Source organism: Bubalus bubalis, chromosome 4 (genome assembly GCF_019923935.1).
Source record: "Bubalus bubalis isolate 160015118507 breed Murrah chromosome 4, NDDB_SH_1, whole genome shotgun sequence".
NCBI lineage: Eukaryota > Metazoa > Chordata > Mammalia > Artiodactyla > Bovidae > Bubalus > Bubalus bubalis.
In genome coordinates, this window is record NC_059160.1 from 8,658,864 (window position 1) to 8,675,921 (window position 17,058).

General features: G+C 44.9%; 1 protein-coding gene across 2 annotated transcripts in view; it reads right to left on the minus strand.

Annotated features, from left to right (window-relative positions):
• GRAP2 (GRB2 related adaptor protein 2) overlaps nt 1-17,058 on the minus strand; it is a 69,551-nt gene that overhangs the window by 27,169 nt on the left and 25,324 nt on the right. The window contains exon 1 of one of the 2 annotated variants that reach the window (XM_045165240.1): nt 14,723-15,374. The exons of the other annotated variant lie outside the window; for it this stretch is intronic. The gene's annotated coding sequence lies outside the window, so the exon portion shown is untranslated. Of the gene's footprint in view, nt 1-14,722; nt 15,375-17,058 lie in introns of those variants that run through there. 2 annotated transcript variants of the gene reach the window in all.

A 17,058-nucleotide genomic window follows, 5' to 3' on the forward strand; every position in this document is an offset into this window, starting at 1 on the left:
GTCCCCTTTCATCTCCAACTGACCAGCCCCTCACTCCAGTCTGTGGGTCTAGGTTGATGTGTGTTGAAACCTCAACTGTGTATTTTCTTTTATCTTAACCTTCCAGCTGTGCTTAGAGCCCTTCTGCCTTTGTTTATCACCTCTTACAGGGCATTGGACAGAGCAGCAAACCGAGAAAGGTCATAGAGGGCCCTTCTTGAAAATTCATACTCATAGGGTGGACAACGGGGCTTCTCTGGTGGCTCAGATGGTAAAAGAATCTTCCTGCAATGCAGGAGACCCGGGCTCAATCTCTGGGTCGGGAAGATTCCCTGGAGAAGAGAATGGCGACCCACTCCTGTATTCTTGCCTGGAAAATTCCATGGACAGAGGAGCCTGGTGGGCCACAGTGCACGGGGTTGCAGAGTGGGACGACTGAGTGACTAGGGTGCACACACACAGGGTGGACGGCTACCTATCACTCACCTATTAACCTTGGCTTATCTATTCTTCCAGAGACCCAAATCAATCTGTTTTGGAAAAGAAAGTGAAAACAAAGAAAAAGGCTGAGCATGACCAAGAGATCAAGGCTGGTCTTTCCTCACTTTGGGTTCTCAAATGACAACATTTTGCCTCTGTTCTAAACCAGCAGAATTCTTGCTCACAGGGTGCCTCTTAATCAGCCAACCATGCTGGAAATAACCTTCTTGCTGAACGTCTTACAAGGCTTACAGATTCCTTTTCTGTGCCTGCTCTTGAGTTACTCCTAACTCGTCCTCTGGAACCTTACAATAGAGTGCCTCCAATCCTATTTTCATAAGATTCCTTTTCTCCTTTCTCTGGAGATTTGGATCTGAAGTCATATGTGGAGGGTGAGGTGGGAACTGGAATCTTGGCTGCTACCATCTACGGCAGATAGCCGTGAACTTGGGAGCAGCCACCAGGGGCTTCTGCTTTAAGCAATTTACAACCAACAGCTCCTATGCTTCTCTGGATCTCCCGAGTCAGAAACGCAGGACCATTCCTTTTTGGGTTTAGCATCTCTGAGGCCTTCTCAGGAAGATCTGGCCTGTTTCCATAGGTACTCTCTCCATGGGATATAAACATTTCTGCTTTTTATTGCAACCAGAGTGACCCAAGACAAGCAAAATGTACCCCACCAAACCATTTCTGGCTAGCTGGCTGAGATTTTAGTGCTCTCTAAAAGCCTCCATTTAAAATGATTTTGTCCACAGGGACATTCTTATTTTCCTCTCGTCCCCAGGTGACTCAAGATTTCCTCCTCCTAAGTTCCAGGAAGGACTTCCCTGGTGGCTCAGTGGTAAAGAACCCACCTGCCAATGCAGGAGACGTGAGTTCGATCCCTGGGTCAGGAAGAGCCCTTGGAGAAGGAAAAGGCAACGCACTCCAGTATTCTTGCCTGGGAAATCTCATGGTCAGAGGAGCCCGGTGAGCTACAGTCTATGGGGTCACAAAAGAGTTGGACACAACTTAGCGACTAAACAACAGTGACGACAACAAGCCCCAGGAAAGGATAAATCCCCTGGCATGTCCGCCCTGGGTAAAGACATGCAACCAGAGGGGGCCTTTGAAGCTTGTCCCAAGATGGTGATTCCTTGATGGCTGACCTGCTGATGCCAGTCCTGGAGCCACTAGGAAGTGGCTTATGAACGGAAGCCTCAGGGGACACGCCATCTCCCTGCACAGGTGTGTCCCACATAGAACAATGCATCCTCTAAATGCTTCCCTGAGGAAAGCAGCAACAGAGTGGTCCCTGATGTCAGGTAATGGGCAGTAGGCAGTGGGATAGGAACATGGGCAGGGAAGGTGTGCTGCCCGGGATGGACTCAAGCTCAGCCCATAACCATCTACTGCAAGGCTGGTGGCACCCAGCCCAAACTTCTAACATTTCTCTCCATCAGGGCCTCCTGCAGACCCTCTGCCAGCCTCTTAGTTTCAGTCCAGCCTGGGATCCCCAGCCCCACCTGGACCCCTTGGCTTTGCCCTGAGATTTTTTTTTTCCTATTTTCCTAATGGGAATCATCTCCCCAGCTAGAAGGCACTTGGTTTCTAGGTTTGGAAGCTAAAGAAATATATTTCAAAGACTAACAGACAAACGTGACACAAACTAGAGAGTCCCTCTAAGCTCCTGATATCCTTATTTAATCAAATTGCTCTTCTACTGGTCCCTGTCTGTCACTGTGGATTATGGAGATTTCATTGGTCTCAAGGATGCTTTCCTCTCTTAAAATTAGCTCTTCTTTTCCTCTTTAAGGTTTTTTGTTTTGTTTTGGGCAGAGGATGGCAAGGGGAGGAAGGTAAAGAGGGAAGAGACTAGTCAGGAGACAGTCCCTGTGTAGGTCTCTCCCCTCCCCTGCCTTGTAAATTGAGTGATGCCCAGGAGAAGGGTCATCAGTCGTATAAGGATGTGAGAGTTCAACCATAAAGAAGGCTGAGTGCCAAAGAATTGATGCTTTTGGATTGTGGTGCTGGAGAAGACTCTTGAGAGTCCTTTGAATGGCAAGGAGCTCAAACTAGTCAATCCTAAAGGAAATCAACCCTGAGTATTCATTGCAAGGACTGATGCTGAAGCTGAAGCTTCACTACTTTGGCCACCTGATGCAAAGAGCCAACTTATTAGAAAAGACCCTGATGCTGGGAAAGATTGAGGGCAGGAGGAGAAGAGGGTGGCAGAGGATGAGATGGTTGGATGGCATCATTGACTCAATGGACATGAGTTTGAGCAAATTCCGGGAGATAGTGAAGGACAGGCAAGCCTGGCGTGCTGCAGTCCATGGGGTTGCAAAGAGTCAGATACAACTGAGTGACTGAACAACAGAAGAAGGGTCACTTGCTCTTCTTTCTTCTGAATATTTATTACTTTACTTTTCTTTCATCAACACCAGTGCGGCTTATAAAACACAACTTTCTCATTAAACTCAAAGCGTACCGTATAAGATCTCATTCATTTTCAAGCTTTTTGTAAGAAAAAGATCTCTTTCTTTAAACGTAGTGTGTGTGTTCTCTCAAACTTCAAGCAAATTCTTTTTTTCCTGTCTTGTCACTCTGCCAGGTGAGGCTGCCAGCCACGGTGACCGGGTTTCAAAGCTCAAGTCTGTTGCTGACTTGGTAGCAGGGGAAAACAAGTTCTCTGTGCTACGGTTTCTTCATCAGGGCTTGAGAGATTTCTCACCTCACGGCACAGTGTTTCGGGAAGATAATACAGGAAGTATGGCTCATTCTTGGGAACCGACAGTTCAGTGGATCTTTCTCCAAAGCACGTTTTGCCTCTTAGCTATCTACCATTCTGTTTTGTAGAGAAAAAAAATTTTTTTATCTTCAAAAATGTCAAAACTCGTAACACAAGCATAAACTCCTTTGCAGCTTTTCAAGGCCCCCATCTCTGCCCCCATCTCCCTCTGGGCAAGTGTTAGCTTCCCCCTGCTTACTGAGGACCCCAGGCTGCAATATCATCACAGTGCACTGTAATCAAGACAATCTAGTAAGCAACGAGAAAAGATAGCATTGACCAAAGGGAAGTGGGGAAATGGAAGTTTGAGAAACACAAAACTGATTTGGCTTCTGAACCTTATCCGTGGGTGCAGAGCTCGGTCACCATGTTGCTATCTCGAAACAGGAAGTCCCAGCTCTTCCCTGTAGGAAGACCTCAGGGAACATGCCTCACCAATGCCTAGAAACAAGAACCAGCTAAGACTAAGTTCCATTCATTGATATGATCCATTACGTGCCAAGGGCTTCACAAAGGGCCACTGTTTGCAAAATGCATAATCATAATCATTATTATTATTCACATTTTCTATATATTTTTTGTGGTGCCATGGAGCATGTAAGACGTTAGTTTCCCGACCAGGGATCAAACCCGTGCCGCCTGCATTGGAAGCACAGAGGCTTAACAGTTGGACCACCAGGGAATTCCCTCATTCACACTTTATGAATGAGAAACTGAGGTGAGAGATTAGGGTACATGTCTGCTGGCTCCTAAGGCTGTGCTCTTTCTTCTCTGTCCAGTGCAAGTCCTGCACTAGTTCAGGATAATTGCTTAGGGCCCCCTGAACCTTCCTGGGTTGCTGTCCTTCAGCCAAGAAATTGATGGGAACAGTTCTCACATACCCTCAAAATTCAAGCCCATTGCTCTTTGGTCAAAGAGCAAAGACTCTAATAAACCTGGCTGACCTTACACCAAGCAATTGTGCTTTCTGGCAATTGCAGACGTGGAAACAATCTCAGTTAATAAACTTATAAGGAGCTGTCCTCTTCTTTCCTTTCCGTTCTCCCTCTCTTTCTCTCTCTCCCTCCCTGTTTCTCTCTTGTGATGCCATGTTTTTCTAACCTTTCCCACCATCATCTTTTCCTACAATGTGTTCTACTTTTTTTTTTTTAATGTGGATCATTTGCAAAGTCTTTACTGAATTTGTTACAATATTGCTTCTGTCTTGTGTTTTGGGGTTTTGGCCTGAGGTATGTGCCATCTTAGGGATTGAACCAGCACCCCCTGCCCTGGAAGGCAAAGTCTTAACCACTGGACCACCAAGGGAAGTCCCTGCTCTGCGTTTTTTCAACTTCTTTTTCTGTGTCTTCAAAACATCAGCGAAACTTACCATGAATCTAGTTAGAAAAAGTATATCTAAAATGTCCCTGTTTAAAAATCTTCTACACTGTTCGTATTTAAATAGCCCCATGAAAACATCAATCCAAAACAACAGCAACAAAAATGAAACAGAAAGAGCCCACCCCGCTGAGGTGTTACCTCCAGCCTGACTCTGCTGCAAGACAAATCTATCATTGCCACTTCCTCATTTTATCCTGATTGTTTCCTAAAGCAATAACAATTGTCTGCAGAAACACCATGAATCCTGCTGGCGAAACCCAACCAGGAGTGAAGCATTAAAAATGCCCACACAGAATCAGAAATTACTTAAGGAGCCCTGTTCGGAGGGCCGGGGGGGATGGTGGTATACGTGAGTGGAAGACAAGAAAGAGACAGACCAACAGACATTTTACAAATCTCCAGGCTTCATTTTTTCACTTCCTATTTTCTATTCACATCATGAGTTCCTCTGGAATTTATGACCAGGATTTTATGGAGCCTTCATGTTCTCTTTCCCTTTCCCCCTTCTGTTCGCTTCGCATTTGTTTTTATTGATTTGGGCTCTGAAAGCTTGGCTCATTTATCACATATTTGAAAGCCTTCATCTTCTTACTCTGTTTCACCAGGGCTGTAACACCATTCACAAACACCACAAAGACTCTCGGCCTCCTCCCTCCCTTCCCGCACCATCTGTGCTCGGGGCCACCTTAACTTCACCAAAGCACAAAGGGTAGAGTGGATGACTGCGTGACCACAGCTACTTCAATCTTCTTGTCACTTTTACTTATATTCCCCAGCCCCCATTTATTGTTGGAATGCGGGTCATTGTTTTAGTTCACTGGTCACAAAAGCTTGCAAAAGCGGACATGAACATGACAGCTTGCCTTCCTTCATTTCATGTCTATCCCTGAGAAATTGGAGGTAATTACATTTTTATTGATCAAGTCACCCCATAAAGGTACTAAAAAGCTGCCAACAGAAGGGAGGATATTGTGAATTGCTTCCATCAAATGCATAACTGGAATATTCTTGCTTTTTGGATATGTAGGTCTTAATTTGAGTTTGTTTGAACAGAGGAACACCTGTATGGGCCTTGTTTAAAGTCATTCTCTTTCTTTTTTAATTTCCAGTTTTATTCAAGCAGGCCCTAAATCTTGGATTCTCAAAGCTGAAAGTGATTCAGAAAGTTGGTCTTTTCCCAATTTTTAAGATGATAGAGAATGGACATGGCAGGGGTGGGGCAGGTGGACTTGAAAGGAACAGACTAACAGCTTGGTGAACTGGTTACATGAAACCAAAATGTCTGATGATAATTTTCAGTCTGAATTTTTCCCTAAGAAGAAAAGAAAATACAAGAAGTTGATGCTTATAAGCCCCAAATTCTTGTGTCTAAGCTTAAATATCAGCCTCCCCCACCATTCCAGGTACTCCACCACACTAACTCCTTGCTCTCCTGGTCACACTGCAGTTTTCCAATATTCTTCTCAAAATGTGTTACCTAGAATTGGATTCAGGATTCAAGATGTGGTTTCAGCTGGGCTGAGTAGTATAGGACTATTTAATTGTTAGAGCTATACAGAAGGTCCGTGTAGTCAAAGCTACAGTTTTTCTGGTAGTTATGTGATAGTTGGACCATAAGAAAGCTGAGTGCCAAAGAATTGATGCTTTCCAGCTGTGGTGCTGGTGAAGACTCTTGAGAGTTCCTTGGAAAGCCAGGAGATCAAACCAGTCAATCCTAAAGGAAATCAACCCTGAATATTCATTGGAAGGACTGATGTTGAAGCTGAAGCTCCACTACTTTGGCCACATGATTCGAAAAGCCTACTCATTGGAAAAGACCCTGATGCTGGGAAAGATTGAGAGCAGGAGGAGAAGGGGGGAGGCAGAGGATGAGATGGTTAGATAGCATCACTGGCTCAATGGACATGAATCTGAGCAAATCTGGGAGATAGTGGAGGACAGAGGAGTCTGGTGTGCTGCAGTCCATGGGCTTGCAGAGAGTTGGACACGACTTAGCGACTGAACAGCAACAAGATTTTTATAGTGGTGTCACACCGTTGGCTCTGAGGGATATAGCAACTACAACAGAAGTCCAGGTGTTTCTTAATGTGAAGGAGGGTCAAGCCAGGCCTGTCTACTTCCTCAGGGGATGTTTTTGGGAAAGAAAATGTGAGGTTCAACTTTAATCTCTCTGACTTTCCTCTTGTTTTTGTTCCCTGTTGGCAGGTCTTTAGTTCATTGCAACTTGCCTAGGTGTGGATTTGTATCCCTCCTCTTGGTCATCTCTTCCAACTGTCTTTCCATAAGCAAATTCGATGGCTTTTTGGTCTTTATTCCACAATAAACGGAACACGGGCTTTGCAGTCAGGCAGAGTTAGCTTTGAATCCTGGCTCCTTCATTTAATAATTGTGTGGTCATAAGCAAATTGGTTATCTCTGAACTCTTGTTTCCTTCCCTAAAAACTCCCTCCAGGTTGCCATTCACCTATTCATCACTATTTTTTGTGTATCAACTGCAAACCTGCCAGCTTCAGTAGTTATCTCTCTACCTGTCTTTCTTATCTTGTTCTCTAGGGTATCATGAAAAATGCAACCAGATGCCTTGCTGTGAAAGCAAACTGTGCCATGCCCATGGCCCTTTCCAAACCTCAGGAGAAGAAAATAAACCAGAACAGGTCAACTCTTCCTTGAGGGATGCTTGGGGAAATACAAAGTGGAAGAAATTCGGCTTCTCACTCACTTTCCCTCTTTTGTGTCTTCTGTTCCCCGCTCCTTGTCCTCTTTTCCAGTCTGTTGTTTCACTTTCTCGTGTCTTTTAGATCAGCTGCTGTCACATTAGCTGATGCACTCCCATCCTCCTTCCACCCTACGCTGTCTGCTTGACGGAGCAAAGACCCCTGTGAGTTGAAGAGTCCTGGCACACACAGTTTCTGAGGGTCATTTTTCTATTCAGAATTCGTCAATGTCATAGGTAGGTAAACAAAATTTTTTTAAAAAGTCAGGAACAAGACTAGTGCCTGCCTCATAGTGTGCTGGGGAAAAACAAGTGATATATCCTCCAACCCACTCAGCATGGGGCCTGGCACATAGGCGTTGTTAGCTATTTTGATTTCTTGCATTTTCCTCAATTATTGAGACATGTGGCTCAAGGGGACCACGAATGAGGAAGTACAGAACAGCCAGTTCAATGTGAATTTCAGATAAATAACAAATTGTTTCAAGCTACCTCCCAGATCCACTCAAGTCTCTCTTGGGACTTCCCTGGCAGTCTAGCGGTTAAGATTTCACTTTCCAAGGCAGGACATGTGGGTTCAGTCCCTAGTTGGAAAGCTAAGATCCTACATAACTTGTGGCCAAAAAACCAAAACATCAAACAGAAGCAATATCATAGGCAAATTCACCAAAGACTTAAAAAATGGTCCACATTAAAAAAAACACCTTAAAATAATAAGACTCTCTTGTTGTCATTTCAGGGCTTCAGCAATCTCTTTCCAACCTGTCTCTCTAAACTGACTTCAGAGCACCAGCTACCCTTTGCAAATGTGCCTTAGTGAATGGCTCTTCATTGCTCTCTAAGCAGCCCATCCACATCCTTCCTCTGTACTGGTCCTCCTCCTGCCATCTAACTCAGGCTGCCGTGCATGTACAGCTGTGCAGGTTGTCTACTGAACAAGGACCCCCAAATGGGCTTCAGTGGGGATTGAAGAAATTCACCTGGTGCCCTTCTAATCAAGCTCCCAGTCCCAGGGTGGGACTGCACGTGCTTAGAATCATAGGCACACTCCTCTGACTTAAAGGCAGCTGGCTGAACTTCAGCTGCTCCTATAAGGCCTCAGTCAGGGGATCCCTGCTCATCCCCTGTGCTCTCACTCTCTCTTACTCTTCTTGGAGACTCAATGTCTCTATCCCTTGCCGGCTGTTGTCGCCTTGTCAAGTGAGACGAGCAAGTACATAGGCTTTGCAGTCAGACTGCCAGAGTTCAAATCCTGGCTCAACTACTGGCTATATGGGTGACCTTGAGCAAGTTATTTAATCACTCTGAGCCTCAGTTTCCTCATCTTTAAAACAGAAATGGGGCTTTCCTGGTGATCTAGTGGTTAACAATCCACCTGCCAATGCAGGGGACATGAGTTTGATCCCTGGCCTGGGAAGATTCCACATGCTGCAGAGCAGCTAAGTCCATGAGCCACAACCACTGAAGCCTGTGTGCCCTGGAGCCCATGCTCCGCAACAAGAGAAGCCGCTGCAGTGAGAAGCCTGAGCATCACAACTAGAGAGAAGCCCCTGCTCACTGCAAGTAGAGAAAGCCCACGAGCAGCGATGAAGACCGAGTACAGCCAAAAATAAGTAGGTAGATAAAATTTTTTAAAAGTCAGGAACAAGACTAGTGCCTGCCTCATAGTGTGCTGGGGAAAAACAAGTGATATATCCCCCAACCCACTCAGCATGGGGCCTGGCACATAGGCGTTGTTAGCTATTTTGACTTCTTGCATTTTTCTCAATTATTGAGACGTGTGGCTCAAGGGGAGCATGAATGAGGAAGTGTATATCTCATGAAGTCGGGGTGCGAGATAAAACATGGAACATTTCCAGTTCAATGTGAATTTCAGATAAGCAACAAATTGTTTCTAGCATAAGTGTATCCTAAACATTTACCTTGTCCAGAGAACTCTCAAACGGGAAGACTGGCTCACGGTCGAGGATGATGGCTAAGGATCGTTTGATCTTTTCACCCTCTCATCTCGATTCTCTCTGCTGCCCCTTCTCCCCACGCAAGGCCTGTCCCATGAGATCTTTCACACGAAAAGTGTGGCGGAGGCTCTCCTGAGGGATGAGAACTGAGGTCTCCGAATGAAGCCTTAAGGCGTTCTTGTGAAGGTTGTGGTTTGTGTGTAGAAGTATGTATTTTCCCATTCATATGCCCTGTGAGCCACAAAATGTCATACGTCCCACTTTCTCTACCTTTCTGGTGTTGTTTGCTGCTTTTGATATTGTGTGTGTGTTCAAAGACACGCTATTACTATTATGCATTCTGGAATGCTAAGTGTTTTGGTAAGTGGGTTTTATATACTGGAATTTCTCTTTTTCATAAGTGACTTTTCTCGTAATCCATGTTTGTGGTAAAGCTGGAATCCTCTAAACCTTCTTATGCATTCAGACTTTTCTCTTGTGATTATTCTGGCATTTCGCATCGTTATTCTCAAATTCACTATCTGCTCTCTCCTATCTATAACGTGTCAAAAATTTCCATGCTTGGCATTTGCACTACAGTAAAAAAATTCCTGGGCACTGGCCCCAGTAAATTATTAGTAGTCTCATCACGTAGTCATCAGGTTGACATTTACTTGTATCATCCATGTATCTAGTCCTGATGACAAATAATCCCTGAATGGGCTGCTGATACTTCATCCTTTCTTTATATGATTTTGCCTTCCTAGAGCCTTGTCTCTTCCTGGAATCATTGCAGAGGAAGTTACTAAACCACCAGCAGTACCAAATGTGGTTCTGTTCTTTTCATGATCTTCTTGTTTTTTATAGTCTTTCATTTCAAATCGTTCATGACTGACTCCCTGCCCAGATTCTTTCCTCTCTCTCTCCTCTGTCTGCACGACCAAGAAGCATCCATTTCTCCTCAAGTTAGCCTTCAGATTTTTTGCTGTTTGACCTCACTGCTCTCACACTCCTTCTTCCTCTTGGGGGTATCTCCTATACTTTATCCTTTTACTCAACAAGCATCAGTGAGTGTTTGTTGAGTGAATGGATAAAGTATAGGAGATTCTTCTATAGGAGATACCCGGCATTGTGCCAGGCACCATGCTTGATGTGGAGATCTGGCATGGATCCGAGAACACATCCTACCCTCAGATGGCTCAGAATCTTGTAGGACAGACAGACAGGTCGACCAAATAAGCGAGAGAAGTGTGACAATGGAGCCAAACCTCAAGTGGGTGAGGAGCTACAGGAGTGGCTCCTAATATCTGGCTCCTGGTATGGGTACAGGCATAGCAGGGACCTGGGGAAGCTTCCCTAAAGAGTGCCAATTGAAATGAGCCTTGTGGACAAGTAGAGGGCATGTATATCACAGACAGAGGTGTGTGTCAGTATGAGCTGGGGCGCCCAACTGGTTCATGATGGCCATTGTAGATTGGCAGGAGGCGGGGTTGGTGTTTCTGGTGGGGTCAGGTCATGGAGAGCCTTGCATAGCATAAGAAGGATGCTGGACTTTAATCCAAGGGTGATGGAGACTCACTAAATGTTTGCATTAGGTAATGTTTAATCTGGTGGCAGTGTGCAGGGTTAGAGGGCATGGTGGACTAGAGATGAAGAAACTATTACAGGAGGCTTGGCCTGAGATGATGAGAGTCTGAACTATGACAGTGAGAGGCGGGGCTCTTTCTTGGCATTCCTATGCTTTTATCTCCACAGTAAGTGCTTCACATGTATCTCTCTCACATTTATCCTCTTCATTTGCAAGAACCTGAAGGGTCGCAAAGAGTCGGACATGACTTGAGCAACTGAACTGAACTGAGGAATAAGAACTATCATTTAATCCATCTGATAGATAGATAAGGAAACTGAGACTCAAAAAGATTAGCTAATGCCCCAGGTTCACAGGCATCAAAAACTAGTGGAGCTAGAATTCAAATTCAGCCCGCTTTGCTCACATGGTAAACCTCGTTTTACCTCAGGTGAGTCACCGGGACTTTTTGACCAATTAGGAGTGACTAAAAGGTAAAGAAGAGTCTAGAGCTGGACGGTGCAATAGGAATAGAATACAGATCACAAATGCAAGCCACACATGTAATTGAAAATATTCTAGTAGCACATTAAAAGAGAAAAGGACAAATTTTAATTTATTCTATTTAATCTTACATATCCAAAATACTATCACTTCAACAAGAGATCAGTCTAAGATATAAAAATATTTCGTCTTCTTTCTCTGAGCTAAGTCTGGTGCGTAATTTACACTGAGAGCACATGTCGGTTGGACCCGCCATACATGAGGTACTTAACAGCACACGTGTCTGGTGGCTGCAATATCGGGTAGTGTGGCAGTAGAATGGCTTTCATCTTTCTTCTGTGGGCAATATGGTAGATGGAGATGACATTTTTGGAGGTAAGAGAATATAGGAAGAAATGATCCTTTGGAAGGAGTTTGAGATTCAAAACATCTAGGTAGAAACATCTAGGTGGAGATTCCTAGTCTTTGTCTTCTCTTGTCTGTGGGTGTGGATCTCAGCAAAAAGGTCTGAGTGGACATATAAATTTGGGAGCTATTCTCATTAGATGGTTGTTAAAACCCCAGGTAAGAAGGAATCACAGGGGGAGATTATGTAGATGGATGAGCCTTTGGAAACAGCGGGAAGGCATGGATGCCTTGTACAGATGAAGGAGTTTATCAGTAGCAGCAGGTGAGGTCTCTCCCCTTGAACAGGAAGGAAGGACAAGATGAGCATGGATGCAGAGGGTAAGTCTGTGCAGGTAAAGGGTGTGGGGATGATGGCAGGGGTCCTCCTAGCTCATTCTACTTTCTTCCCTTCTGTAGAGAAATCAACTCTGGCTTTTATGTCTGACTGCTCACAAAATCTGTATGTGAAAAGGGGAGGAAAAGGCACACAAAATATAAATATTTGCCTAGCTGGGGACCAAAACCAATATGAGCCTTCATTACTCCTAATTACCACCCCATTTTCTTTCTCTCTCATTAAACTTTTTTATTTTGAAATCATTATGGACCCACAGGAAGTTGCAGAGTACAGAGAGTTCCCCTATTACTCTTTATCCTGCTTCCCCTGATAAAGATATCACGAAACTATAGTATCAAAACCAAGAAACCGATATTGGTACGATACTACTAACTGGACCTCTAGCTTCCCTTTTACCACTTCCTAGCAAAAAGTAACCTGACTAAAAAGAAAAAAGTGATGTAAGATGTAAAGTCCAACCTGGTCAAGAGCTTGGTGTGTGTTAAAGAGGTTTATCCCTGTAACTAAATGACCTACTAAGACACCGCAGTAAATGCCACTAAAATGCTCAGGCCAAAAGTACCTTCTTACAGCCATTTGTAATTTGCTCCAGCATTATTTGGTTAAACCAGGCTCTTCTCATTTGTATGGAGAACAGCAAGGAATAGACTGCTGTATTAGAGATAGGTATAGATATATAGAGAGATATTCAGCACATCTCTGACAAGAAATGCATGGTTCAGAAGAGGGAAGCCATGTGCCCAAGGCTGTACTGTTTTATGATCTGGGTCTCGCTGACTACAGTACTTAGGCTCAGTTTACGACATTATACTATCTCTTGGTATGTGGCTATTTCATGCCCTCATCAACACAGAGGAAAACCGATGGATTAGGAAGGAGTCAGCATGCAGATAAGTGACTCTATTCAATGTTCAAACAGGGAGGATTTCAGAGGAACCCACAGCACCCAACGCAATACATTCCTCGATAAACGCTAAGGGGTTAATCAAACCAGCTCACAAAACAAACAGACTCAAAGGAGACAGGCGCATTCCTCAAAAGCAGGATCAAAGAAAGAACCAAGAATCTCTTTGCTTCAAGGAAACAAAAACCAAAGAGAGAAAATTAAGCCGACTTGAAGAGGTGGCTATCCATCGACCGAGGGTTGGTCAAGGCGAGTAACACATTTATTCACAGAGTGAGAGAGTTCTGCTGTATTTTCACTCCAAGTGGTAATTTGTTAACGGGTAAATATGGAATGACTTTCTTTCTTCCTCGGTGATAAATGAGCTCACTTTCTCAAAAAAACCCCCAATATGTCTGGCAAGAGGTAGAAGACAGAAAAAAAAAGAAATATTTCATCCATTAAGATCTGAAAAGCAAAAGAAATACATATTTCTGATAGCTGGCTGAAAAGAGGTTAGCCTTGACAATTCCTGGGCGGCTGAAGAAGGAAAAATTTAGCAGGAACAGGCTGAATAAGGGTGGTCAGATGCCTTAAGGCTGAGTGATCTCTATAAAATGACATTTTTCCTACACGGGCTCCTTATTTATTCTGTGTATCTACACCTTCCCTTATATCACTGAGTATTATATGTGTGCTACCAGTAATAAAATAGTTTTTGTCAAATCCAAGAAGACAGGCTGAGAGCAATTTGCAGCTGTGGGAGCAGGACACAGGGATGGGTTTTGTCATCTGTTATAGCCACTGAGAAGGGTCTTCAGCCTTCAAGAGCCAAGACAGAGCAGCACACACGTGATAAGAGCAGAGGAAATAATTGAAATCAACTCAGCTCTATAAATGTTGTTATCAAATAGTCAAGGGAGGGAAGAAGAAAGAAGCCCCTCTTTTGATGGATTGGCTCTGCATCGACCCAAGTTCAAATTCAGCCAAGAGGTCAGTTTTGTCATTGATCTCCCACCAACTGTGTCACTCGACCATTCATATTGAACTCCAGCCATTGGTTTGGGGATGAAGAGATGCAGTCTGCATTTTGAAATCCGTGCAAATGCTTAAATAGACCCTGCTTTCCAGGCAGGCAACAAGAATAACCACCAGATACAACTTCAACTCACCTCACCTTCTAGCTGTTGAAACATGAGACATTCCTCCCATATCTAGTCCACTGCAGGGGAACTGTTTTTATTAGGGTCTTTCAAGACCGGCTCTGAGACATATCGTAGATATTACCATCAAAGTCCCGCAAGTAGACAATGAAATAAAACCGATGCCAGGCCGACAGGCACACCCAGGAAGGCAGAGAGGGTAGGAGTCTCATCACTGCCACCTTCCCCCAGATCACTTTGAACTGCAGATAAGCTAAGTGGGGGCAGCATGGCCACGGGGGCAGCATGTAAATGTGATCAACGGGGCATCTGGTTTCCTGTCTCTCTGCAGCGTTCATGGAAGCGATCATGAAAAAAAAAAAAGAAAAAACAACGGGAAGAAGCGAGGAGGAAAAATAAGGAGAGACAGGGCCCCTTCTGGGGAAAACAATTTTAGTCCTGAATTCTCAACTGTGCATTCTGGTGACGGCTTCTACTGAGCGCTGGGTGACAGACACGCTGTTAGATCCAGGTTGGGGCCAGGCAAGGGGCGGCAGCTTCTGCCTCAATCTTTCTGCTCTCCCTTCCCCACTCCAATCATGATAAATATATTTATACTCACTTGATTATGTCAGCCAGACAATGCTCCCCTAACTGGCAGTGATCAGGTTCCAGAATTGCTCAGGTGAACCCGCTGTCTCTATCAGGCAGATTGAGAAGGGGCCGCTAATGGCGTCCTCATTAACAGTTTCCAGTGGAATAAAAAGCAATCCCCCGACTCATGCATGGTAGTGAATTTTCCTAACAGCTCCTAAAACCAGCCCTTGAGGAACTCAGGCTTAGATGAACCTGCCCAGCATAGAATGCTTTTATAAATCTTCCCCACCCCCGGCTCAAGTGCACAGAAAAAAACCCCATAGCCACTTCCTTCTGCTCTTTTGTTCTTTTACACTTTTTCTCTTTTCTTTTAGAGGGCTTATGGAGCTAACTGTCATTTTTGGTTCTTGGTTCTTTGCAAATTTCAGAGACATCTGGCATGCACTTTACTGCATTTGCCAGCTCTGGTGTTTGTAGATACGTACACGGTCTCTGCTGCGTGTGCCTGTGAACATGCCACGTGTATAACTTACCAGTGCATAATTTGGAGCTTGAGTGTGTTGGTATATACTGACACGTAAGTGTGAATACCACAGTACTGATCATAAGTAACTGCTCAATAAATATTTGTTACATGAATGCACTAAGGCAAATGCTATTCATTCATTCATCAGACACTTGAATGCCTCTTGGGTGCCAGGCACTGAGCTAGATGCTGAGTGTTTGGTGATGCATACGAAGTCCCTGCCCTCAGGGAGCTCACAGTTGAAGGGCGGGAGGCAGGCACAGGAACAGGCAATTATAAGACATCTAAGAGACACAGAGATAGAGTCTTGTGTAGGGCAGCACAGAGCTCCAGGGAGAGAGAACTTAGCCCACCTACGGGAGGAGCTGAGGCTGGGTATTTGTGGGGGTGTCTCCTGAAGGTGGTAAGGGTTCCGGACAAAGAAGACAGCACAATCCGTGGCAAGACACAAGAAACAACAGGATGTGAGCAGAGAACCAGAAGCCAGAGGATGCTGCAGGAAATCATGGAGGCAGGGGGTTGGCTGGAATGAAGAGGGGGCTTAGGCAGGGACTGGATCTCGGGGGATGGATCCTGGGGGGAGTCAAGGAAAGTAGCTTCCAGTGTCTCAGTTAGGGCCCCGATTTTTCTGGATTCTGCCAGAATGTGTATACGCACACCTCAAAAAAGAATTTGGACCAGCTGCAGAAGCTTTGCTGGAGTGCAGTCAGGAGCTCTGGTCATGCCCTGAGCCTGACATTGACGAGCTGGGTGAACCTGACCAAGGGCTGGCCTCTGGATGGGTACACCGAGGGGGTGGATCCTGAGGGCTCTAAGAACCTCCCAGCTTTTATTCTCTAAGTTACCTAGATTTTCTGTGGTTTGCAGATAGACCAAACCTGGCTCTGGTCCATATACACACCGTGGGGCACCAAAGGAATGAGACCTCTTCCGAGCAGCATTCAGGATCACAGAATCACTCACCATCTTTCAGTATGGAGTCAGCTAGAGTGCAGTTTCGTAGAAATCACTAAGAAGTGCTGCGTGATGGAGATGCCCTACTGTCTTCAGCCTGGGTCACAGTCTCATTATCGCAATTATGAAGACCCCCAGTTAAATTTATAGCACAGATCTCTGTTTGATTTAATTTCTGTGAAGCATTGCTTAGCTCACATCCTTTCTGCTCAAAAATTCTCAAGGATTCCACTTTACTTCAAGAATCAAACCCCCGGATCTGAGAGTGGCATTCAAGACCACCCCTGATCTAGCCCCCTACCTTAGCTGCTACAACCTGCGCCTCTGCCAGCTGGAACTCCTAGCAAAGGCATCCAGGAGTGTTCCTAGCACTTTTCTCTATCTCAGTGCAGCCTCCCCACTAAAGGTCCAACTCAAATTCAAGTCCGTCTCCTCTGGGAACGCTGTCTGATGACCCCTGTCCTTTCCTGAATCCCGTGGAGCGCTCACTGACCATGTAACTATTCATTAGTAACTATTCAATTTGCCCTGTGGTTCTGGTCTTCTTGCCCTTGGCTAACTTGTGAGCCCCAGGGGATAGGAACCATGCCTCATTCCTCCTTGCAGGGCGTGGACCTGGCATAGTATCCAGCTCATGGGAAGTTTTTTTGCTGCTGATGGGTTTTCTACATTGCAGCCTCTATGAGACTATTGAATAAAATCCATCAGAAGTGTGCTTACTATTACTGTTATCATAGTGATGTTGAAGTTTTTAAAAAAATATTTATTTATTTAATAAACTGTGCCAGGTCTTAGTTGTAGCATGTGGGATCTGGTTCCCTGACCCGGGATTGAAACTGGGACCCCCTGCAATGGAGTACCTAGTCCCAGCCACTGAACCG